This window comes from Oryx dammah, unplaced genomic scaffold (genome assembly GCF_014754425.2).
Source record: "Oryx dammah isolate SB20612 unplaced genomic scaffold, SCBI_Odam_1.1 HiC_scaffold_1, whole genome shotgun sequence".
Classification (NCBI taxonomy): domain Eukaryota; kingdom Metazoa; phylum Chordata; class Mammalia; order Artiodactyla; family Bovidae; genus Oryx; species Oryx dammah.
Genome location: NW_024070185.1, coordinates 2,207,256 through 2,232,829, shown reverse-complemented (window position 1 = coordinate 2,232,829; position 25,574 = coordinate 2,207,256).

Genomic DNA, 25,574 nt, shown 5'->3' with positions numbered 1-25,574 from the left:
AGCAAGGGGAGTGAAACCCCTGTTTACTGCAGAGTCTGTCCAGAGCCGTTTCTTTCTTCTTATCAAAAGAAAGGAATGTTTCCTCATTTGCAAGGGACCATTAAACTCAAGGCTGTGTCCAGACTCCTTGGCAGAATGTCCCATTTGCAAGCGCGTTCAGCCCGAGCAGAGAGTCCCGTTTGCAGGCACATCTCGCTTCCCTATTGTGGCTACATTAACCCTTCAAACAAGACTTCAAAATGGAAGTTACTTGCTCTGCTGCTGCTAAGTCGCTTCAGTCATGTCCAACTCTGTGCAACCCCATAGACAGAAGCCCACCAGGCTCCCCTGTCCCTGGGATTCTCTAGGCAAGAACACTGGAGTGGGTTGCCATTTCCTTCTCCAATGAATGAAAGTGAAAATTGAAAGGGAAGTCGCTCAGTTGTGTCTGACTCTCAGCGACCCCATGGACTGCAGCCCACCGGGCTCCTCCATCCATGGAATTTTCCAGGCAAGAGTACTGGAGTGGGGTGCCATTGCCTTATCTGTACTTGCTATAAAATAGTAATAATAATAAATATTTTATAAATATTTATTATATTATAAAATATATACTGCACAATTGTACTCATCTCACATGCTAATAAAGTAATAGTGAAAATTATATAAGCCAGGCTTCAACAGTATGTGAACCATAAAATTCCAGATGCTCAAGCTGGATTTATAAAAGGCAGAGGAACCAGAGATCAAATTGCCAACATCCACTGGATCATCGAAAAAGCAAGAGAGTTCCAGAAAAAAAATCCACTTTTGCTTTATTAACTATGCCAAAGCCTTTGACTGTATGGATCACAACAAACTTGAAAATTCTTCATGAGATGGGAATACCAGACCACCTGACTTGCCTTCTGAGAAATCTGTATGCAGGACAAGAAGCAACAGCTAGAATTGGACATGGAACAAGAGACTGGTTCCAAATAGGAAAAGGAGTACGTCAAGGCTGTATATTGTCACTCTGCTTAGTTAACTTATATGCAGAGAACATCATGCAAAATGCCGGGCTAGATGAGGCACAAGCTAGAATCAAGATTGCTAGGAGAAATATCAATAACCTCAGAAATGCAGATGACACCACCCTTATGGCAGAAAGTGAAGAAGAACCAAAGAGCCTCTTGATGAAAGTGAAAAAGGAGAGTGAAAAAGTTGGCTTAAAGCTCAACATTCAGAAACTAAGATCATGGCATCCAGTCCCATAACTTCATGGCAAACAGATGGGGAAACAGTGGAAACGGTGTCAGACTTTATATTTTGGGGCTCCAAAATCACTGCAGATGGTGATTGCAGCCATGACATTAAAAGACGCTTACTCCTTGGAAGAAAAACTATGACCAACCTAGACATTAAAAAGCAGAGACATTACTTTGCCAACAAAGGTCACTCTAGTCAAGGCTATGGTTTTTCCACTAGCCATGTATGGATATGAGAGTTGGACTGTGAAGAAAGCTGAGCACCGAAGAATCGATGCTTTTGAACTGTGGCATTGAAGAAGACTCTTGAGAGTCCCTTGGAATGCAAGGAGATCCAACCAGTCCATCCTAAAGGAGATTAGTCCTGAATATTCATTGGAAGAACTGATGTTGAAGCTGAAACTCCAATACTTTGGCCACCTCATGCGAAGAGCTGACTCATTTGAAAACACCCTGATGCTGGGAAAGATTGAAGGTGGGAGGAGAAGGGGACGACAGAGGATGAGATGGTTGGATGGCATCACCAACTCAATGGACATGAGTTTGGGTAAACTCTGGGAGTTGGTGTTAGACAGGGAGGTCTGGCGTGCTGCAGTCTATGGGGTCACAAAGAGTCAGACATGACTGAGTGACTGAACTGAACTGAACTGAACCACACACCCACTATCATCCTGAGGACTCTCTTACATAGCATCTCATTTAATTCTCACAGCAACTCCTTAATTGGACATTACCATTACCCCTAGGTTTTTGCAGAAGTTTGTAGCACAGGAAACTGTAGTAAAGTGCTAAGGTCACTCAGCCTGGCATTGGAGATCTGGGTTATGCCAGACGGCCTAGCTCCAGGATCCACTCCTGTATGGCTTGTCTGCTGTACCCTCTCCCACTGTCTCTTTAACTGACCCTCAAATGCAGAATGACTCTCCAAACAGGATAGTCTTGTGACCTGGTTTTCTATTGTAAGCAAACCCTGCTTCTCTTCCCAGGAAACCAAACCACAGGAGAAATCTGTTAGCACAACTGACGGCCCAACACAGGCTGGAGAGACACTTCTGAACCACCTTAACTCAGCCGCTTCCCAAAGCCATATGGACTGTCAGCCTGAGGTGTGTTATCTCTCCAGGCTTGAGTGAGACCAGGACTGATGACAGTGACTTAGGGCAGGGGTTCTCAAAGAGGGGAATTTTTGCCCTAGCCACCCCCCACCCCATCCCCTGAGAACACTTTGTCAGTGACCAGAAACCTTCTGATCTTCACAACCAAGTGGATTTCCTGGAGAGAGGTCAGGGACACTTCTAAGCACCATGCAAAACACAGGATAGAGCTGGAAACAGAAAGACATCAAGTGCAAAGAGAGCAGTGTAACAGTGCGTTCCATCCCGATGTGCACAGCAGTTCCAGCGTCTAACTCCACCATGGCATCATCGCTCCTCTGGGGGGAAGCACCTTGCACTAATGAGATGTATCTCAACCACCCCTCACGCCTGGTCGTTTCACCTTCCTTTATGTGGCTATGGTGACTGACATGACTGGGGGTTAAAAAATTGAGAACTCCTTGGGAGAAACATCTGCTGTAGGACTTCCCTGGTGGTGGTGGTGCTGCTGCTGCTAAGTCACTTCAGTCGTGTCCAACTCTGTGCGACCCCACAACAGCAGCCCGCCAGGCTCCTCCGTCCATGGGAGTTTCCAGGCAAGAACACTGGAATGGGTTGCCATTGCCTTCTCCGCCCTGGTGGTGCAGTGGATAAGAATCCACCTGCCAGTGCAGAAGACGCAGGTTCAATCCCTGGTTTCTGGGAAGATTCCACGTGCCAAGGTTCAGCCGAGTTCGTGTGCCACAACCACTGAGCCCACGCTTTAGAGTCTGTGAGCTGCAGCTACTGAAACCCACTTGTTCTAGGGCTACTGAGCTACCACTAGTGAGCCCACGTGCCGCAACTACTGAACCTGTGTGCCTAGAGCCCATGTTCTGCAGCAAAAGAGCCACTGCAGCAAGAAGTTAGTGAGACACAAGAAAGGACCCCTCACTCAAGACAACTAAGGAAGTCTGTGCACAGCAGTGAAGACCCAGCACAGCCAAAAACAAGTAAAGAAATAAGATAATTTCTTAAGAATATCTCCTGTAATTATCACATAATTATTGAATTATCTAAGAATAATACTTTGACAAGGAGAAGCTATCAAATTAAGAGAAAAACAAGTTCCATTTACTCTTTGTCAGAAAAACAAAAAGCATACAGACTTAGCAGTATTCAAAGATGAAAACTGCCATTTTTCACCTAGCTGTTCCTAAGAAGAAAAAGTGAGAAGAAATGCTAATGACCCATGCCATTAGTATTAGATGCTGGCACAGTTCCTAACAGGGAAGGTATGAAAACAACTCGAAGAAGTTTAGTGAAAGAAATTTGCCTCTGCAGAAATACATCCTTCTGTAAAAATTCTTTCTGGGAATTTAACATGTAGAAATGTCCTTGATGACAAAAAAAATTTTCTTAGGGATTTCCCATTTGGGGTACTAATTTCAAGTACAAACAGAGTCAATGAAATGAAAATAAGTAAGTCAAAACAATCTTGTTGAAGTGTCATAATTCATATACAAAATGCTGCTATTGAAACACCAACTATATGATGGGTGATTTTGCATCATTTTTCCATAACAACTAATATGTCACTAACTCACATTCTTGTACAAAGGCACACATTCTCTAGGGCTGAAGTTTCAAATGAAGTAAACTGACACCCACAGAAGCCACATTTATTCCTCCTTAGTTTTATGTTATAACTGATGGTGCTGGCCAGAACCATCCTCCAAACATAACTATAAACTTCACCTTCTGTGTAATGTGCTCACTTCAGAAAGAAGATGGCTATTCCTAGGCTAGTGAGTCAACATGAAACCGAAAAACTACACATAAAAATATGCTTGGCAACCAAGACATGGAAACAACTTAAATGTCCATCAACAGATGACTGGATAAAGAAGATATGGTAAGACCAGAAACTATAAAATTCTTAGAAGAAACTTGAGTAGAACAGTTTTAGACATAAATCACAGCAAGTTCTTCTATGATCCACCTACTAGAGAAAAAACAGAAACAATTGGGACTTAATTAAACTTAAAAGCTTTTGCACAATGAAGGAAACTATAATAAAGGTGAAAAGACAACCCTTGGAATTGAAGAAAACAATAACAAATGAAACAACTGACAAAGGATTAATCTCCAAAATATATAAGAAACACATGCAGCTCAATAGCAGAAAAACAAACAATCCAATCAAAAACTGGGCAGAAGAACTAAACAGACATTGCTCCAATACAGATGGCTAATAGACACATGAAAAGAAGCTCGGCATTGCTCATTATTCAGTTCAGTTCAGTTCAGTTCAGTTCAGTCGCTCAGTCGTGTCCGACTCTTTGCGACCCCTTGAATTGCAGCACACCAGGCCTCCCTGTCCATCACCAACTCCCGGAGTTCACTCAGACTCTCGTTCATTGAGTCAGTGATGCCATCCAGCCATATCATCCTCTGTTGTCCCCTTCTCTTCCTGCCCCCAATCCCTCCCAACATCAAAGTCTTTTCCAATGAGTCAACTCTTCGCATGAGGTGGCCAAAGTACTGGACTTTCAGCTTTAGCATCATTCCTTCCAAAGAAATCCCAGGGCTGATTTCCTTCAGAACGGACTGGTTGGATCTCCTTGCAGTCCAAGGGACTCTCAAGAGTCTTCTCCAACACCACAGTTCAAAAGCATCAATTCTTCGGTGCTCAGCTTTCTTCACAGTCCAACTCTCACATCCATACATGACCACAGGAAAAACCATAGCCTTGACTAGACAGACCTCAGTCAGCAAAGTAATGTCTCTGCTTTTGAATATGCTATCTAGGTTGGTCATAACTTTTCTTCCAAGGAGTAAGCCTCTTTTAATTTCATGGCTGCAGTCACCATCTGCAGTGATTTTGGAGCATCCAAAAATAAAGTCTGACACTGTTTCCAATGTTTCCCCATATATTTCCCATGAAGTGATGGGACCGGATGCCATGATCTTCGTTTTCTGAATGTTGAGCTTTAAGCCAACTTTTGCACTCTACTCTTTCACTTTCATCAAGAGGCTCTTTAGTTCCTCTTCATTTTCTGCCATAAGGGTGATGTCATCTGCATATCTGAGGTTATTGATATTTTCCCGGCAATCTTGATTCCAGCTTGTGTTTCTTCCAGTCCAGCATTTGTCATGATGTACTCTGCATAGAAGTTAAATAAGCAGGGTGACAATATACAGCCTTGACGTACTCCTTTTCCTATTTGGAACCAGTTTGTTGTTCCATGTCCAGTTCTAACTGTTGCTTCCTGACCTGCATACAGATTTCTCAAGAGGCAGGTCAGGTGGTCTGGTATTCCCATCTCTTTCAGAATTTTCCACAGTTTATTGTGATCCACACAGTCAAAGGCTTTGGCATAGTCAATAAAGCAGAAATAGATGTTTTCCTGGAACTCTCTTGCTTTTTCCATGATCCAGCGGATGTTGGCAATTTGATCTCTGGTTCCTCTGCCTTTTCTAAATGCAAATCAAAACTACAATGAGGTATTACCTCACACCAGTCAGAATGGCCATCATTAAAAATATCTGCAAACAATAAATGCTGGAGAGGGTGTGGAGAAAAGGGAACCCTCCTGCACTGGTTGGTGGAAATGCAAATTGATACAGCTACTAGAGAGAACAGTATGGAGATTTCTTTAAAAACTAGGAATAAAACTATCATGGAACCCAGCAATCTCACTACTGGGCATATTCCCTCTGGAAACCATACCTGAAAAAAACACATGTACCCAATTGTTCATTGCAGCACTATTTACAATAGATAGAACATGGAAGCAACCTAGATGTCCATCAACAGATGAATGGATAAAGAAGCCACACATAGTACATACATACAACGGAACATTATTCAGCTATAAAAATGTGCACTTTTGAATCAGTGCTAATGCGGTGGATGAACCTAGAGTCTATTATACAGAGTAAAGGAAGTCAGAAAGAGAAAAGACAAATACCATATATTAATGCATATACGTGGAATCTAGAAAGATGGCAGATATGGTTCTAAAATATCTAAAGTGCTTTCTCCACATGAGAATAAGAAACAATATAGTCTTCTAAGAAGAGGAACTGTGTTACTAAGGTTAGCATAAATAAAATGTTCAAGAAAGTTTGTCTTCTAAAGGAAAACATCCTCAGCCTGAAGAATAATTTTAGAAAGTCAAAAATGTACAGAGTGAGAAATACAGTTGTGATGGTGATTTTATACATCAACTTGGCAAGGCCATGGTATCCTGATGTTTGGTCAGACACTATTCTGGATGTTGCTGTGAAGTTAGTTTTAAGATGAGATTAATTCTTTGGCCACCTGATGCAAAGAGCCAGCTCATTGGAAAAGACCCTGATGCTGGGAAAGACTGAGGGCAAGAGGAGAAGGCAGTGACAGAGAATGAGATGGTTGGATGGCATCACCGACTCAAAGGACATGAGTTTGAGCAAATTCTGGAAGATAGTGAAGGACAGAGGAACCTGCTGTGCTGCAGCCCATGAAGTAGCAAAGAGTTGGACATGACTTAGTGATTGAACAACACCACCAGCAGACTTTGCGTACAGCAAGTTACCATTCATAATGTGGGTGGGCCTCATCCAATCAGTTGAAGGCCTTGAGAGAAAAAAGACTGACTTCCCTCAAGGGAGATAAAATTCTGCCTGTGGGTCTCTCTTTGAACCTGAGTAGCAACATCAGCTCTTCTCCGCGTTTCCAGTCTGCCCTGCGATTTTTAATTTGGTCGACTTCACAATCACATTAGCCACTTCTTACAACAAATTTCTCCATCTCTTTACTCTCTCTCTCTCTCTCTCTCTCTCTCCTGATATTCTGGAGAGCCCTAAAATGAACTAACTTTGACATCATGAAAAGAAAAACAGAAAACACTATACCATTAAACCAAACAAATTCAAAGAATTTACTGATTATCTATTTGGTTCTTTCTCAAACCTGTTAGATATGTTTTAGAATTCCTGTTCTCTAAAGATGTTTTCAATCTTGTCTCGTTTCTTTGAACAGTTATGTCAACATTTTCTTCTTTAATAATCACTCTAGTTCTAATAACCTCATTTACAGGATGTGTTCCCGCTGTCTATGTCTTTGTTCTGGCTTCACAGATGTGTGCTCTGTTACTTGTCTGGGTAAGAACTGTTCACAGCAAGCTACTCATTTTCCACACATACAGAAAAAAATTATCTGTGGGGATCTTTTGAGACTACCGTGAAGTTGGGTTACTCCAAAGAAAATTTGCTTTAGCTTCTGTCAGGAAATTTTAGACTACAATATTTCTTAGACTGTAAGTTGTTGAGAGAAGGATATATTTTGATTTTACAGATGTTAAAATGGAAGGGAAAAGTAACTATCACAAAGTTAGTGAAACACAATACATTTTTGCCTTAAAGTTTTATGGGCAATGCAAAATACATGAGTTTAGCCTCTGAATGCAGCAGGCTTGAGGTTTTAAATTCTCAGCACAATGCCCTCCACCCAGCTCTCTAGGGGCCAGGGGCCAAATTCCTTCCCCTCAGAAGGTGGAAGGGTGAGGATGTGAGGGAACCTCTTCCTTTCACCCTGCCCGTGAGGGGCTATACCATTCAGCCCCAGTGTTGAGATCTCCAGGCAGACTACCCAGGCCTGGGAGAACTTTTGGAAGACAAGGGAGCTGGAATTCAGGATGACGGGACACACGTACAATTGGCTCCCACCAGGGGAGGCTCTCCACCAGGCTTCGGTGTCTGTCCAGCTGGGGTACCATCTTGTTTCCAGGACCCCTGGGCAGAGTTCTCCGAAATGCCCCCTGCCCCCTGTGCAGCCCCAGGTCCCAGGCACTGCACAGAGTGCAGAGTTCACTCTGAGAACAGAGTTCAGCCCTGCACTCAGCCATCTCAATGTGTCCTCTCACTGCAGAGTCCCCTGCTCTGACTACAAGCTGTCCTCCCCCAACCAGGAACAATGGCCCCACCTGCAAGAGGAGCCTGGGAGAGCAGAGGGGCGTCTGGGAACAATGCTGCTACACCCCAGGCTTCGGGGGTGGGGGGCGGCTGGGAGATGAGGCTCTGACCCAAACCCTTCCCTTTATTTTCAAGGCAGGATACAAGACCCAACCCAAAGAGCAGTGGGGGAACACGCAAGGCCCCAGAAGGAAGGATGGAGTCTGTAGGGCAGGATGTGAGCATTCTGTTGCTTCATTTCCTACTTTCTCAGGAGCAGGGTGTTGGTGAGCAAAGAAGGAGCTCTACTGAGCCCAGAAACCAGGAGGGATCCAGCAGTGATGTTCCACCACATAAGGCCTGAGCCCATGTCAGGGGTCTCCCCAGTGCCTTCTGTACCCTCACCCACAAGCCTCAGGAGTTCACAGACTGGAGGGAAATGGAGCAGCTGAGACTTTTGAGTGAGATTTAGGAAGGAAGCCAGTGCTCAGAACTCTGAGGCCCCTCTGGGGCTGGTGTGACTCCCATCTGCTTCCGTTCATAAAGAAGTCCTTTCCCCACAGGGCACAGGATTATGGTCTTGGAGACCCTGTGCCATGAAGGACCTACTGATTTGGGTGTCCTGTCCCATCCAGGGTACCGAGGGGGCACCTGGTGCTAGGTCTCTCCTAAACAGCTAGTAGAGAGGGTTCCCAGCCACTAAAAACCCATTCAGTATTTTCTTTTCATTTATTTATTTTTTTAATTTTTTTTAATAATTATTTTTATTTGACTGCACTGGGTCTTAGTTGCAGTATGTGGGATCTAGTTCCCTGGCCAGGGATCAAACCTGGGCGCCCCCCCCCCTGCATTGGGGAGCACAGAGACACCTGCTGGACCACCTGAGAAGTCCCATCTTTTCATTCATTTATTTTTAACTGATGGATATTTGCTTTACAATATTGGTTTGATTCCTGCCTTACATCAACATAAACTAGCCATGGGTGTACATAAGTACCCTCCCTCCTGAACCTCCCTTCTGCGCCTCTTCTAACCTCAACCTGAGGAGCAAGACAGGGTTAGGACAAGGAGTCCCTGTCTTATTCCACAAACCAGTGAGCAGATGGGGCAACTCAGTCTTCTCCTCTTCCTGGAAACAAATGGGGTTCCCAGCGGTTCCCATTTCCTCCCTGTAATTCCAGGTTTAATAAAATAGTGAGCACAGTGACCAAGTTGGGATATATGGAATTAGCAGTCACGAGGAAAAGACAAGTTTCAGTCGTAAAAGAGTATAAAGGCTGTAAGAAATCTTCTATAACCTAAGTTATGTTACAACATTATTTCTGAGCACGAGCAGTGGGTTAAATACTTCATGGCTCTAAACCAGAAATAGGAAGATAAAAACAGCATAGTTTGAGATTATCACTGCTGTCATTACGCACCTTACTCTGTCAGCTCTGTTCAAGGATCTTTCTCTGCTGGAGACCAGTAGGAATTTAGGATTACCTCTTACAAAGCTTATCAGTCTAATACTGAAATGTAGCTTTTCAGTCTCCTGGTTTTTAGAAGATAAAAACCACTTAACCCCTCTTTAGAGCGTGACTAGAACTGTGCCCAGGGGGCTCGCCCTAATTCCTGGGCTCATCCTCACCATCCACACCCTCTTTGCTCCCCTCATCCAAGGCCTTTTAGCCTGTAACAGGGAGAAACAAATCTGACTCTGTATTGGACCTGTTCCTCGTACTTTGATTTTTGTATTCTGTTGCTTCCACTAAAAGTTAATCACTAAAGAGATGTTGCCCATAGTTTGAAGTGTTCATAACAGCCCATCTCCAGGAACACTGCCCCACATGTCTGAGTATTAAGCTAAAATATCTTTATTTAGCTCCAGAAAACATCCTAACCAGGCCCAACCATGAATGACTGCAGGAAAGAAGAAATGAACACATCTCCTCTGGAGTTTGGCTGGAACCTGGAAATATTTGCAACAACCTATTGCCTTTTCTTACTTTATCCCCTCAACTCTTCTTTGTTCTATGAAAGAAACTAGCATCCAAACCCAGGCAAGATGATTCTTTGCAACACTAATCCACCCTTTTCTTGGTCTGCTGACTTTCCTAATAAAGCCACTATTGCTTTCCCCAACACCTCATCTCTTGATTTATTGACCTATCATGCAGTGAGCAATATGAGCTTGAACTCAGTAGCAAGCCCAGGTGAGAGGACTGTTCACCTTTTTAACAGCATCTGCCCTGAGCATATGGAGCCTTTTGAACACTGGGAGGAGAAGACCTCAAACTAGAAGGAAACAGCAGAGCCCTGGGAGAGCTTGTGTTTAGTCTGGAGAGAGGATGGCAGGCAGTCAGGCAGGTGGGGATCCTAAGGTATGTCAGGATGGGACTGGAGGCACCACCTACAGAGAGGCTGCTATGATTACTTCAAGGTTTATAAAACAAAGACAGAAACATTTTTAAAAACAACAACAAGAGATGGGGATAACACTTTGCAGAAGAATTCAGATGTTTTCCATTTGGGCAGAACCTGGTTTAAAACACACAGCCTGGGTAGAAAGACTAGAACTGAAGAGCTCAACCTTCCGTGGGTCTCTCCTTCCATAACCCAGAAGGTGCTGACCTTCCCCGCCCTCTGTCCCCTGACACCTAACTTGGGCATGACACCGCGAGCTTGCTGGTCACCTGGCTTCAAGCCCAGCCTGCCCAACCTGAGCCTGGCCCCAGTCCTCAGACCACCTCTGCTACTGTGGCTTTATCTCCACAGCTCAGATGATTGTAGCCTCAAGTGGTCATAAAGGGACACAGCAGTGACAAAATGCTCAGATTGTAACAATGTGAACAGAGTGATCCAAATCCAAACACTGACATGTGAGAAAACAGGCTTAGAGTTAGAGAAGACAACTCATCTCCAGTCACATAAAATGTGGCACAACTAATACTAAACTCACTTTTTAAAAACTCCAACTTCATGTTTATCTTGATCACTTTCATGTTCCTACCACCTGGCTGGAGGCATTTTCTTTAACTAGGTCCAGTATCAGTATCCTTTCCATGCCAATTTTGTTACCACATCCCAGTGAAATAAAGCTGAAGGCTTAGGTTAATTTTGATGAAAACAAAAATTAAAAAAAAAAAGAAACAACAAAAGACTGAGCTGAAAATCTCAGATAAAAATGCTTGTGAGAGGATCATAGAAAAGTATTTGGAACCCTACAGCCTCACAAATGGCTTCCACCTGCTCAGCTTCAAGTAAATCCTGCAACTCGACAAGCACTAACACTTTATGTAGAACTGCTGGTCAGACTTCCCATTCAGGGGAGAAACAATGCTATAAAATTACTAAAAATTATTGACTTTTACAATTAAAATGGATAAATTTTATGATGTATAAATTATACCTCAATTAAAGCTGTTTTAAAAGGGCAAGACAGATTGAAAACGAACGTCAAAGCAAAAACTGCACCAGGCAAAGTTACACAGGCAAGGAAGACTTTACCCAAGGCTATTGTCACAAGAGTGAAGGAGGAAACAGACAGAACAGGTTCCATCTCGAAAGCAGGACTCCATCTTGGGCCAGACTGTGGACTTTGAGCTATGTGCCCTGTATCTATGGAAATGACATACAAACTGGAAAACCAGACCCCCTCCCCCCCACCATGAAGGAGCCTCAGGACTTGTACCTAGACTCTCCTTCACCTAAAAGAATATGCTAATTATCTCTGTAACAGAACAAAGTCATAAATCTCATTATGCTTATCGGGGTATGACCACAGGCCTATTGATAAATGTCCACTGTTTAACTATCTAGGCTTATGACACATGAATCATGGGTTAACTTTTATCATATCTCTCTTTTACATTGTCCAGACTACTTTCAAGGAATTTGGGGAGGAGAATTTGGGCATGTACACTTAGGGTATATAAGGTTTTCACAAAAACTGGTTGGGGTCCTTGGCTAAGAGGAGACTCTGCCTTGGGTCTGCCAGAGTAATAAACTGCACTCCACTATCTGCATTGTCCTTCTGAGTGAGTTTGTTTCCCGGAACTCATGGGTACAACAAGAGAAACCATACTCATACTGAACTCCACTAAGGTGAAGGACAAGAGAGTTTTCAAGAGGCAGAAGGACCACCAGCCATCTGCTTTTGATGACTGGACTTGCCAAAGGAGTAAGCTATACTGTTTTAAGACAGGACACAGCTTTACAAGTTGGAGCTCAGTGCCCAGGAAAGCTAGATCCCTGTCCAACCTCACCCCCCAGGAGATGGGAGCTGTCTTCCTTGATGATTGCATTTCAGAAGATAGCCCCCAAGTCCTTGAGAAGGACACTCCCAGGTTATAATATCTACAGGAGGCTTTAGAGTGATTTGCATCTCCAAGGGGCAGAAATAGAAATTACAATAACTAAATACTTAAACCTCTAATAAGAGAAAAGTTGGGAACCAGAGGCAGGAAGAAGTCTGTCTCAAGTTTTGTCACAGCCGGAGTAACTTGAAGCCCCCCCGTGGCATACGCCAACCAAAGAAATAATTGGCCCAGAGAGGTGGTGTAGAAAGGAGCACAGAAACAAGCAGGCAAAAATATTAACCATTAAAAAATGTAATTAACATTTGCAAAAAGATTTATTAAAATATTGGATCTCTAAAACTTCAACTCAAAAATCAGATTATAATCATCATTCCTCTGAGCCAAAATGAAAATAATAAAAACAAACTTTTTTAAAATGAGATTTCCCAGAATAAAAGAGGGAGGAAAAAGGGAACAACATGATGTGCACTGCGACCAACCAGCGTACTAAGCGCAGCCGAGAGGAACTACCCCATGTCCAAGGTAGGGGCAGAAGCCAGGAGGACCCCATGTCCGAAGGGTGGCGGTGCAGCCGAGAGGAACTACCCCACGTCCAAGGACAGGGGCAGCGGCCAAGAGTGCCAGGCTGCGATGGCGCAGGAACGGCCGAGAGGAGCTACCCCACGTCTGAGGTCAGGAGCAGCAGCAGGCAGGAGCCACCCCGCATCCAAGGTCAGGGGGGCTGGCCGAGAGGAGCCATCCCGCCGCCTAGGCCAGAGGCAGCAGTCAGGAGGAGCCAACCCGCATCCAAGGCCAGGGGCGGTGGCCAGGAGGAGCAACCCCATGCCCAAGGCCAGGGGCGGTGGCCGGGAGGAGCCATACCATGTCCAAGGGGTGGTGGCTGCACAGGCACAGGAAGGCCTAGAGGAGCTATCCCACACTGAAGGTCAGGAAGGGCGGTGGTAGGGAGATATCCCTCATTCAAGGTAAGGAGCAGCAGCTGTGCTTTGCTAGAGCAGCCGTGAAGAACTACCCCACACCCAAGGTAAGGGAAACCCAAGTAAGATGATAGGTGTTGCAAGAGGGCATCAGAGGGCAGACACACTGAAACCATACTCACAGAAAACTAGTCAATCTAATCATACTAGGACCACAGCCTTGTCTAACTCAATGAAACTAAGCCATGCTCACAGGGAAAGCCAAGAGAGGCGAGTCATGGTAGAGAGGTCTGACAGAATGTGGTCCACTGGAGAAGGGAATGGAAAACCACTTCAGCATTCTTGCCTTGAGAACACCATGAACAGTATGAAAAGGCAAAATGATAGGATAATGAAAGAGGAATTCCCCAGGTCAGTAGGTGCCCAACACACTAGTGGAGATCAGTGGAGAAATAACTCCAGAAAGAATGAAGGGATAGAGCCAAAGCAAAAACAATACCCAGTTGTGCATGTGACTGGTGATAGAAGCAAGGTCCAATGCTGTAAAGAGCAATACTGCATAGGAACCTGGAATGTCAGGTCCATGAATCAAGGCAAATTGGAAGTGGTCAAACAAGAGATGGCAACAGTGAACGTCAACATTCTAGGAATCAGCGAACTAAAATGGACTGGAATGGGTGAATTTATCTCAGATGACCATTATATCTACTACTGTGGGCAGGAATGGAGTAGCCATCATGGTCAACAAAAGAGTCCGAAATGCAGTACTTGGATGCAATCTCAAAAACGACAGAATGATCGCTGTTCGTCTCCAAGGCAAATCATTCAATATCACGGTAATCCAAGTCTATGCTCCAACCAGTAACACTGAAGACTGAAGTTGAATGGTTCTATGAAGACCTACAAGACCATTTAGAACTAACACCCAAAAAAGATGTCCTTTTCATTATAGGGGGCTGGAATGCAAAAGTAGGAAGTCAAGAAACACCTGGAGTAACAGGAAAATTTGGCCTTGGAATGCAGAATGAAGCAGGGCAAAGACTAATAGAGTTTTGCCAAGAAAATACACTGGTCATAGCAAACACCCTCTTCCAACAATACAAGAGAAGACTCTACACATGGACATCACCAGATGGTCAACACTGAAATCAGATTGATATTCTTTGCATCCAAAGATGGAGAAGCTCTATACAGTCAACAAAAACAAGACCAGGAACTGACTGTGGCTCAGATCATGAACTCCTTATTACCAAATTCAGACTCAAATTGAAGAAAGTAGGGAAAACCGCTAGACCATTCAGGTATGACCTAAATCAAATCCCTTATGATTATACAGTGGAAGTGAGAAATAGATTTAAGGGCCTGGATCTGATAAATAGACTGCATGATGAACTACAGACTGAGGTTCATGACATTGTACAGGAGACAGGGATCAAGGCCATCCCCATGGAAAAGAAATGCAAAAAAGGAAGATGGCTGTCTGGGGAGGCCTTACAAATAGCTGTGAAAAGCAAAGGAGAAAAGGAAAGATATAAGCATCTGAATGCAAAGTTCCAGAGAATAGCAAGGAGAGACAAGAAAGCCTTCCTCAGCAATCAGTGCAAAGAAATAGAGGAAAACAACAGAATGGGAAAGACTAGAGATCTCTTCAAGAAAATTAGAGATAGCAAGGGAACATTTCATGCAAAGATGGGCTCGATAAAAGACAGAAATGGTATGGACCTAACAGAAGCAGAAGATATTAAGAAGAGGTGACAAGAACATACAGAAGAAATGTACAAAACAGATCTTCACAACCCGGATAATCACGATGGTGTGATCACTCATCTAGAGCCAGACATCCTGGAATGTGAAGTCAAGTGGGCCTTAGAAAGCATCACTATGAACAAAGCTAGTGGAGGTGATGGAACTCCAGTTGAGCTGTTTCAAATCCTGAAAGATGATGCTATGAAAGTGCTGCACTCAATATGCCAGCAAATTTGGAAAGCTCAGCAGTGGCCACGGGACTGGAAAAAGCTCAGTTTTCATTCCAATCCCAAAGACGGGCAATGCCAAAGAATGCTCAAACTACCACACAATTGCACTCATCTCACATGCTAGTAAAGTAATGCTCAAAGTTCTCCAAGCCAGGCTTCAGCAATACATGAACCGTGAACGTCTTGATGTTCAAGCTGGTTTTAGAAAAGGCAGAGGAACCAGAGATCAAATTGCCAACATCCGCTGGATCATGGAAAAAGTAAAGAGTTCCAAAAAAACATCTATTTCTGCTTTATTGACTATGCCAAAGACTTTGACTATGTGGATCACAATAAGCTGGAAAATTCTGAGATGGGAATACCAGACCATCGAACCTGCCTCTTGAGAAATCTGTATGCAGGTCAGGAAGCAACAGTTAGCAATGGACATGGAACAACAGACTGGTTCCAAATAGGAAAAGGAGTACACCAAGGCTGTATATTGTCACCCTGCTTATTTAACTTATGTGCAGAGTACATCATGAGAAGCGCTGGACTGTAAGAAGCACAAGCTGGAATCAAGATTGCCAAGAGAAATATCAATAACCTCAGATATGCAGATGACACCACCCTTATGGCAGAAAGTGAAGAGGAACTAAAAAGCCTCTTGATGAAAGTGAAAGAGGAGAGTGCAAAAGTTGGCTTAAAGCTCAACATTCAGAAAACGAAGATCATGGCATCTGGTCCCATCACTCCATGGGAAATAGATGGGGAAACAGTGGAAACAGTGTCAGACTTTATTTTGTGAGGCTCCAAAATCACTGCAGATGGTGACTGCAGCCATGAAATTAAAAGACACTTACTCCTTGGAAGAAAAGTTATGACCAACCTAGATAGCATATTCAAAAGCAGAGACATTACTTTCCCGACTAAGGTCTGTCTAGTCATGTATGGATGTGAGAGTTGGACTGTGAAGAAGGCTGAGCACTGAAGAATTGATGCTTTTGAACTGTGATGTTGGAGAAGACTCTTGAGAGTCCCTTGAACTGCAAGGAGATCCAATCAGTCCATTCTGAAGGAGATCAGCCCTGGGATTTCTTTAGAAGGAATGATGCTAAAGCTGAAACTCCAGTACTTTGGCCACCTCATGCGAAGAGTTGACTCATTGGAAAAGACTCTGATGCTGGGAGGGATAGGGGGCAGGAGGGGAAGGGGACGACCGAGAGTGAGATGGCTGGATGACATCACTGACTTAATAGACGTTGAGTCTGAGTGAACTCCGGGATTTGGTGATGGACAGGGAGGCCTGGCGTGCTGCAATTCATGGGGTCACAAAGAGTCGGACACGACTGATCGACTGAACTGATTATTTATTGGACCCTTCAAATCCCCAAAAGCTGTAAACACAAAAGGCGCTGAAAAGCAGGACACTAAAACAAGTCCCATTACTAAAGAAATTCTGGGCAGTAAGAACTGTCCATTTATCTTATCTCACTTTGTTTTTCACAATACTTTCCATTAAAAAAAAAAATCATCTCATCTTCCCATGTTTCATCAGGGAATAATCTGGAAAGGAAAGGGGGTACAGACACTTGGGCTACATTCACTTTTTAAGAAGTTGGGAACCACACAGTATATCCTGAGCTTTATTTATGGTATTTACATACTTGTGTATGAATTACTAAACAGGCACCTGAATATTTTTTTATTACACTTCACCTGTGACTTAGCCTCTAAAAACAATGATCACAGGGAAGTTCTGTCAAATACTAGTGAAAAAGTTAAATTAGGCTTTTAAAAGTCACTGTTCATTAAAATTGCTTTGCCTAAAGCTTTAATATATCTTTTGTGTCATATTATTTTTCTTTTAAATTCTTTTTCCTTTTGCTTTTGATCTCCTATTTTTTGAACTGAGAAATGCAATGAAAAATAAATTGCATCAGATTAAAAGGTAATCACAAGAATAATTGAGAAAGTCTGAGTGACTTCACTTTCACTTTTCACTTTCATGCATTGGAGAAGGAAATGGCAACCACTCTAGTATTCTTGCCTGGAGAATCCCAAGGACGGGGTACCCTGGTGGGCTGCCGTCTATGGGGTCACACAGGGTTGTACATAACTGAAGCGACTTAGCAGCAGCAGCAGCAATGTAAAAACTCACTGTAACCTTGCTGTTAGAACTCTGAGTACTTCCTTTATGTTGACTGGAAAAAAAAAAAATGCACAACCTAAAAGTTGTGAGTCATGTCTTACTTGGCAAACAAAACTGAGATCTTAGGCCTGGGACACAGCATCTCAGATGGCTCTAAGGGGCTGGTCGGAAGTGATAAGGGAGGAGCCAGGAGATATATGGGTTTTTGCAACAAAGACCAGGTAGTCGGGACATCAAAAGATTACTGTTAATTAAGGAAATTAGGTGTCTCAAGTTAAAGAATGTACTGCTTTTCTGTGTATGGGAAGATGCAAGAGTCTGGGCTCCCTGAAATCATTCTTCTGACCTGCAGCTCAGCTACCTGGGGCCAATATCCTGTGCTTTCTTACCCTAAGTGCCCTCAGGGCTCACCGCTGGGGTGGCTAGAATATGGCAGCTTGATGGCTGCAGCTTCCTTTTCTTGCTGATGTGCAGGCAACATTTTTCCATTAACATTTTTATTATGCAGGAAGAGGCCAGAGATTATGGCTCAGTTTATGATGTACACATACATCATGTCAGCCTTGAAAACTTGATCAACAGTAATGCCAAAGATGACAGTGACAAGAAAACTTGATTCCCTACTGGAATGGCCTTATGTGGCCAAGACACAGGACTTTGAATCTAGTTAATAGGCAGATGCTGGAAGGGGGGAAGGGAGTTCTTAAAAACATTAAGGGTCTGGATGGGGTATCAGATAAAACAGAGAAAGACATGAATGATAGAAATCCATGAGAGCAGTGGAATCCAGAAGACACAAGGACCAGCACTCTAGTTTAAAAGTTCAGGAACGGATGGGGAGAATCCTTACAGACATCCAGAGGCTGAAAGGACTCCCAAGCAGGAAAGCAAGAAGGACAATGAGTTTCCAGTTAATCTCAGGCTTCTTCTGTTAAGAAAGGCTGGGACCTGGGACACTTCGCCAGTGCTTACAGCTAGACAAACTTTTCCTCCAGCAACAAAATACAAAGAAACTATAGGCACTGATAATAACTGCATGCATGCACATTTGGGGCAAAATACAGACAACACAATGAAAAAAGACCAAAAAGCCCAACTGCCACTTCTGAAGAGCTGTAGGGAAGGTAGGTGCAAAAGCAGGGGACTGTGCATGCCACCTGCACACAAGATCACAAAGGGGTGGGCAAAACACTTAAGCCACTCCACAGCCCTGGACACACCCAATCCTCACCCAGTATATGGCAGTTCACCTCCCTCTCCAGTCCAGGAGTGAGCAAGGTAACCTGTTACTTGTTTTGGCTCCCCTATAGCAGAAGCTCCAATAAAGCCATGTCTGAATCTCTAGTCTGGCCTCTGGTCAATTTCTATTGATTGGGGAAAGCCAAGAACCCTGGAACATACCACCAAGACCTAGAGGAGTAGGAAGCATAATCCAGGGCATGGGGTTCTACCATTAGGGAAACTGGCATTAGAACCCAGGTGGGAATCTAGGCACCTGATAAAAGAGACCAAGGGGGAAAAGACACACTTATTCTCTGAGGCAAAAGCTCTTTATTCCATACCCAGGACAGCAGAGGCTTCCCTGGTGGCTCAGTTGTAAAGAACCTAGCTGCCAATACACGAGACACAGGCTGGATCCCTGGGTCAGGAAGATCCCCTGGAGAAGGGCATGGCAAAGCATTCCAGTATTCTTGCCTGGAGAATTGCATGGACAGAGGAGCCTTTTGGACTACAGACCATGAGTCTGCAAAGAGTCAAACGATTTAGCAAGGACAACACAGAGGCAAAGCCCTGGGCAGACAGAATTCACAGGCTGACCCACCAGAGTAGAGAAGCATGTGGCATGTGGCAGCAAAAACAAGAAAATTCCATCAGCTTCTCCTTCTCATGTGTTTAGATGAGGACTTCCTTTCAGATGAAAATCAGAATACAATTTCCCATTCTACAAGTTGATATATGCAGTAGTAGAGACAATATAAGCATTTAAACATATCAGGAACACAAGTAACAAGATCACAGAATACTGAAGATAGAATGACAAATTCAAACATCCCTTATTTGGCTGACTTTGTGGATTAAATGGACATGCTGAGCTATAAAACCGCTGGGATAAAGCACCTTAAGACTTTGACCAAGAAATGGGGAGCAATCCCAAGATGGCAGATGAATAGGAGACTACTTTCTCCCCTACAAATTCATCAAAAGATCATTTGAATGTTGAGCAGCTTCCACATAACAACTTCTGAATGCTGGCAGGGGACAGCAGGCCCCCAGAAAGGCAGCTGAATCACTTTGAAAGGAGTATAGAGACTACTGTAAGAGGAGGACCAAAACCCAGAGGCAGGAGGCTCAACTCCAGAACTTTAGAGCATCACAGAACTCCTGACTCCAGGGAACATTAATAGACAAGAGCCCACCCAAAAGTCTCTATACCTACACTGAAACCAAGTTACAGCCAAGAGCCGACAAGTTCCAGTGCAAGACATACACACTAATTCTCCAGCAAAACAGAAACACAACACTGAACATTAAAAGACAGACTGCCCAAAGCCATACCAAACCCACAGACACCCCAAAACTCACAACTGGACACTTCATTGCACTCCAGAGAGAAGAGATCAAGCTCCAACCACCAGAACACAGACATAAGCTCCCCCAACCAGGAAACCTTGATGAGCCACTGGTCCAACCCCATCCACACGGAGCAGACTCCACAATTAAGAGGAACCATGACCTTCCAGCTTGCAAATACAACAATCTAAACAAAATGAAAAGGCAAAGAAATATTCAGAAGTTAAAGGAACATGAAAATAACCCACCAAACCAACAATAGAGGAAGAGATAGGGAGTCTACCAGAACAAGAATTCAGAATAATGATAGCAAAGATGATCCAAAATCTTGAAAACAAAATGGAGTTACAGATAAATACACTAGAGACAAGGATTGAGAAGATGCAAGAAATGTTTAACAAGGATCTAGAAGAAATAGAGTCAATCAATAGTGAACAATGCAATAACTGAGATTAAAAACACTCTGGAGGGAACCAACAGTAGAATAACTGAGGCAGAAGAGAATATGTGAAGTGGAAGATAGAATGGTTGAAATAAATGAAGTGGTGAGGAAAAAAGAAAAAAATAAAAATAAATGAGGACAACCTCAGAGACCTCTGAAACAATGTTAAATATCCCAACATTCAAATGTTAAATACCTCAATATTCATGGGTGTCCCAGAAGAAGACAAAAAGAAGGGGCATGATAAAATACTTGAGCAGATAATAGTTGAAAACTTCCTTAAAATGGGGAAGGAAATAGCCACCCAAGTGTAAGAAACCCAGAGAGTCCCAGGCAGGATAAATCCAAGGTGAAACACCCCCAAGACACATATTAATCCAACTAACAAAAATTAAACACAAAGCACAAATATTAAAAGCAGCAAAAGAAAAGCAACAAATAACACACAAGGGGATCCCCATAAAGATAACAGCTGATCTTTCAACAGAAACTCTTCAGGCCAAAAAGGAATAGCAGGATATACTTAAAAGTGATGAAAGAGAAAAATCAATGACCAAGATTTCTCTACCCAGCAAGGATCTCATTCACAAATGAAGGAGAAGTCAAAAGCTTTACAAATAAGTAAAAGGTGAGAGAAGTCAGCACCACGAAACCAGCTCTTCAACAAGTGCTAAAGGATCTTCTCTAGGAAGATCCTCCAGGAAACACAGAAAAGGTTTATAAAAATGAACCCAAAACAACAAAGTAAATGTAACAGGATCATACTTACCAATAATTACCTTAAATGTACATGGGACAAAACTGGCCAAATGGCAAAACTGGCCAAATGGATAAAAAAAAAACCAATACCCCTATATATGCTGTCTAAAAGAGACCCACCTCAAACCTAAGAACACATAAGACTGAAAGTCAGAGGGGCTAGAAAAAATATTTCATGCAAATGGAGACCAAAAGAAAGCAGGAGTAGCAATACTCATATCAGAGAAAATAGACTTTGAAATAAAGACAAAGAAGGACACTACATAATGATCAAGGAATCAATCCAATAAGAAGATATAACAATTATAAATATATATGCACCCAACATAAGAGCACTTCAATATGTAAGGTAAATGCTAACAAGTATGAAAGGTGAAATTAATAGTAGTGCAGTAATAGTGGGGGAATTTAATACCTCACTCACACCTATGTATAGATCAACAAAACAGGAAATTAGAAATGAAACACAAGCTTTAAATGATACACCCGACCAGTTAAACCTAATTGATATCTACAGGCATTGCACCCAAAAACAAGGGATTTCACTTTTTTCTCCAGTGGACACAGAACATTCTCCATAAAGAATGGATAGATAGATCCCATCCTGGGCCACAAATCTAGCCTTGGTAAATTTTTAAAAATTGAAATAAAGTCAAGGATCTTTTCTGATCACAATGCATTAAGATTAGATGTCAACTACACTAAAAAAAAAAAAAAAAAAAAAAAACTATGAAAAACACTAACAAATGGAGACTAAACAATATGCTTCTGAATAAACAATAGATCACAAGACGTATCAAAAATGAAATCAAAATATGCATAGATGCAAAAAAAAAATGAAAGCACAACAACCCCAAACCTATGGGATTCAGTATAAGCAGTACTAAGAGGAAGGTAAATAGCAACACAAGCCTACCTCAAGAAACAAGAGAAACCTCAAATAAACAAACAAAGGTTACACCTAAAGCAGTTAGAAAAACAAGAACAGAAAAACCTCAAAGTTAACCTTTCTGACTTTAGACTATACTACAAAACTGTACTCATGGACACCTTATCTCTGACAAAGGAGGCAAAAATATACAATGGAGAAAAGACAATCTCTTTAACAAGTGGTGCTGGGTAAACTGGTTAACCATGTGTAAAAGAATGAAACTAGGAGACTTTCTAACACCATACACAAAAATAAACTCAAAATAGATTAAAGATCTAAATGTAAGATCAGAAACTATAAAACTCTTAGAGAAAAACAAAGGCAAACACTCTCTGACATAAATCGTAGCAAGATCCTCTATGACCCACCCCCCAGAGTAATGGAAATAAAAACAAAAATAAACAAGTGGGACCTAATTAAACTAAAGGCCTTTGCACAACGAAGGAAACTATATGCAATGTGAAAAGACAGCCTTCAAAATGGGAGAAAATAATAGCAAAGGAAACAACAGACAAAGAATTACTCTCCAAAATATACAAGCAGCTCATGCAGCTAAATACCAGAAAAACAAACTAATCAAAAACTGGGAGAAAAAAATAAACAGACATTTATCCAAAGTAGACATACAGATGGATAATAAACAGATGAAAAGATGCTCAACATCACTCATTATCATAGAAATGCAAATGAAACCCACAATGAGGTGTCGTCTCATGCCAGTCAGAATGGCTGCCATCACAAAGTCTACAAACAATAAACGCCAGAGAGGGTGTGGAGAAAAGGAACCCTCTTACGCTGTTGGTGGGAATGTAAACTGGTACAGCCACTATGGAGAACGTGTGGAAATTCCTTAAAACCTGGCAATAAAACGGCCATACGACCCAGCAATCCCACTGCTGGGCATACACACTGAGGAAGCCAGAACTGAAAGAGACACAGGTAAACCAGTGTTCAGTGAAGCACTGTTTACAATATCGAGGACATGGAAGCAACCTAGATGTCCATCAGCAGATGAATGGATAAGAAATTTGTGGTACATATACACAATTGAATATTACTCAGCTATAAAAAGGAACACATTTGAGTCACATCTAATTCTAATGAGGTGGATGAAACTGGAGTCTATTGTACAGAGTGAAGTAAGTCATAAAGAGAAACACCAATACAGTATATTAACATATATAGAGAGAATTTTGAAAGATGGTAACTAAAATTCTATATGCAAGGCAGCAAAAGAGACACAGATGTAAAGACAGACTTTTGGACTATGTTGCAGAAGGCAAGGGTAGAATGATATGAGACAATAGCATTTAAACATGTATATTACCGTATGTAAAACAGATGACCAGTGCAAGTTCAATGCACGAAGCAGGGCACTCAAACACAGTGTTCTGGGAAAACACAGAGGGATGGGGTGGGGAGGGAAGAGGTAGGGAGGCTCAGGATTGGGTGACACATGTGTACCCATGGCTGATTCATGTAAATGTATGGCAAAAACCACCACAATATTGTAAAGTAGTTATCCTCCAATTAAAATTAATTAATTTTAAAAAATATTTTGATCAATAAATGGAGCTTCACAAATATCAGTTGTTTTAAACAAGATTTAGCCTAAGTTAAGGTAATGACCAACTGACTTTATTAATTTTATTTGTAAGTCCATTCTTGCCTAAGAAAATGACAAAATCTCACACTAACTTCTGATTTACTGGAATTTCCATTTAAGAAACACATCTAGACTTATAAGAAAGAAAACAGCAGAGTTTTTATTATCTTCTGTTCAGTGGATTCTCTCGTCAGTTTTCCAGCTGTGCTATTTCTGACAAGTTTTTCTAAGGCTTAGCCCACACATGGGTAGCAGGCAGAAGCCCCACTATAGCTTTCTTCATAATTATTGAGAGGATGAGGCAGAAGAGCAGACTGGACCATGTTTCCCTACTGCTCTGTCGCTACACCTGAGAGACACACAGATGTTGATTAACATGCATGTTAACCTTGGCTGCACCCTGGTGTCATAGGCCCATGCCCCTTCTGTTAATTTCCAGATGTTCACCCAGACAATCGAAAGTTCCTAATGCAAGACAGGTGACTCTCCTGTGCAGCCAGGATTGAAACCACGGGGTCAAGGGCTTAGAATTCAGAGTTTTGGATTCAGGCAAGTCGCTTCACCCGTCTGTTTCCTGACTTATACAAAAACATCTACTTCTCAGGGGGCTTCCCCAGTTGCATAGATGGTGAAGAATCTGACTGCAATGCAAAAGACCTGGGTTCAATCCCTGGGTTGGCAAGATCCCCTGGGGAAAGGAATGACAATCTACTCCAGTATTCTTGCCTGGAGAATCCTATGGACAGAGGAGCCTGGAGGGCTGAAGAATCAGAGACGACTGAGCAACCAACACTTCACTTTCTCAGCATTGATATAGGAGTTAAGTCATCTATAATATTTAAGTTCTGGAACCTGTAAGCTCTCAATAACGGTTGGGTTTTGCCTTTAGGTAGAACCTAAAAGTCCATATTAATAGAAACTGTTGACTGAAAATAATGCATAACCTAAAAACTGAGTGTGCTGTGTGAGTGTGTATGAGTGAGAAATACTGAGGATGTAAGCCTGGGAGACAGGCTTTCTGACGTCTCTAAGGGGCTGCTCTGCAAAGGTAAGAGAGGAGCCAGGATATATAGGAGATTTTTTGCCAAAGAACTGCTACAAAATAACAGACAGTTGAACATCAAAAGATTACTACTGGACTCACAAACGTACAAAACAAACTTATGGTTACCAAAAGGCAAAAGGGGTGGGGTGAGGGAGAGGGTTTAAATTATCGGTTTGGATTAGCAGATTAAAAACTACATTAGGTAAATTAGATAAACAACAAGGGCCTATCATACAGCACAGGAAATTATATTTGATAGCTCCAATAAACTATACTAAAGTCAAAGTGAAGTCACTCAGTCATGTCCAACTCTTTGCGACCCCATAGACTGTAGCCTGCCAGGTTCCTCCATCCATGGGATTTTCCAGGCAAGAATACTACGGTGGATTGCCATTTCCTTCTCCAGGAGATCTTCCCAACCCAGGGATTGAACCCAGGTCTCCCGCATTGTAGGCAGATGCTTTACTGTCTGAGCCACCAGGGAAATCCTATCTAAAAGTTAAAACATTGTAAACCAACTATCCTTTGATTACAAAAAATAAAAGATTACTGCTGATGAAAGGAAAAACAAATATCTCAGGTTAAGGACTTAGCACTTTTCTTGGTTCGGGAAGATGCAAGGCTCTGGGCTCACTGAAACCATTCCTTTATCTGTGCCT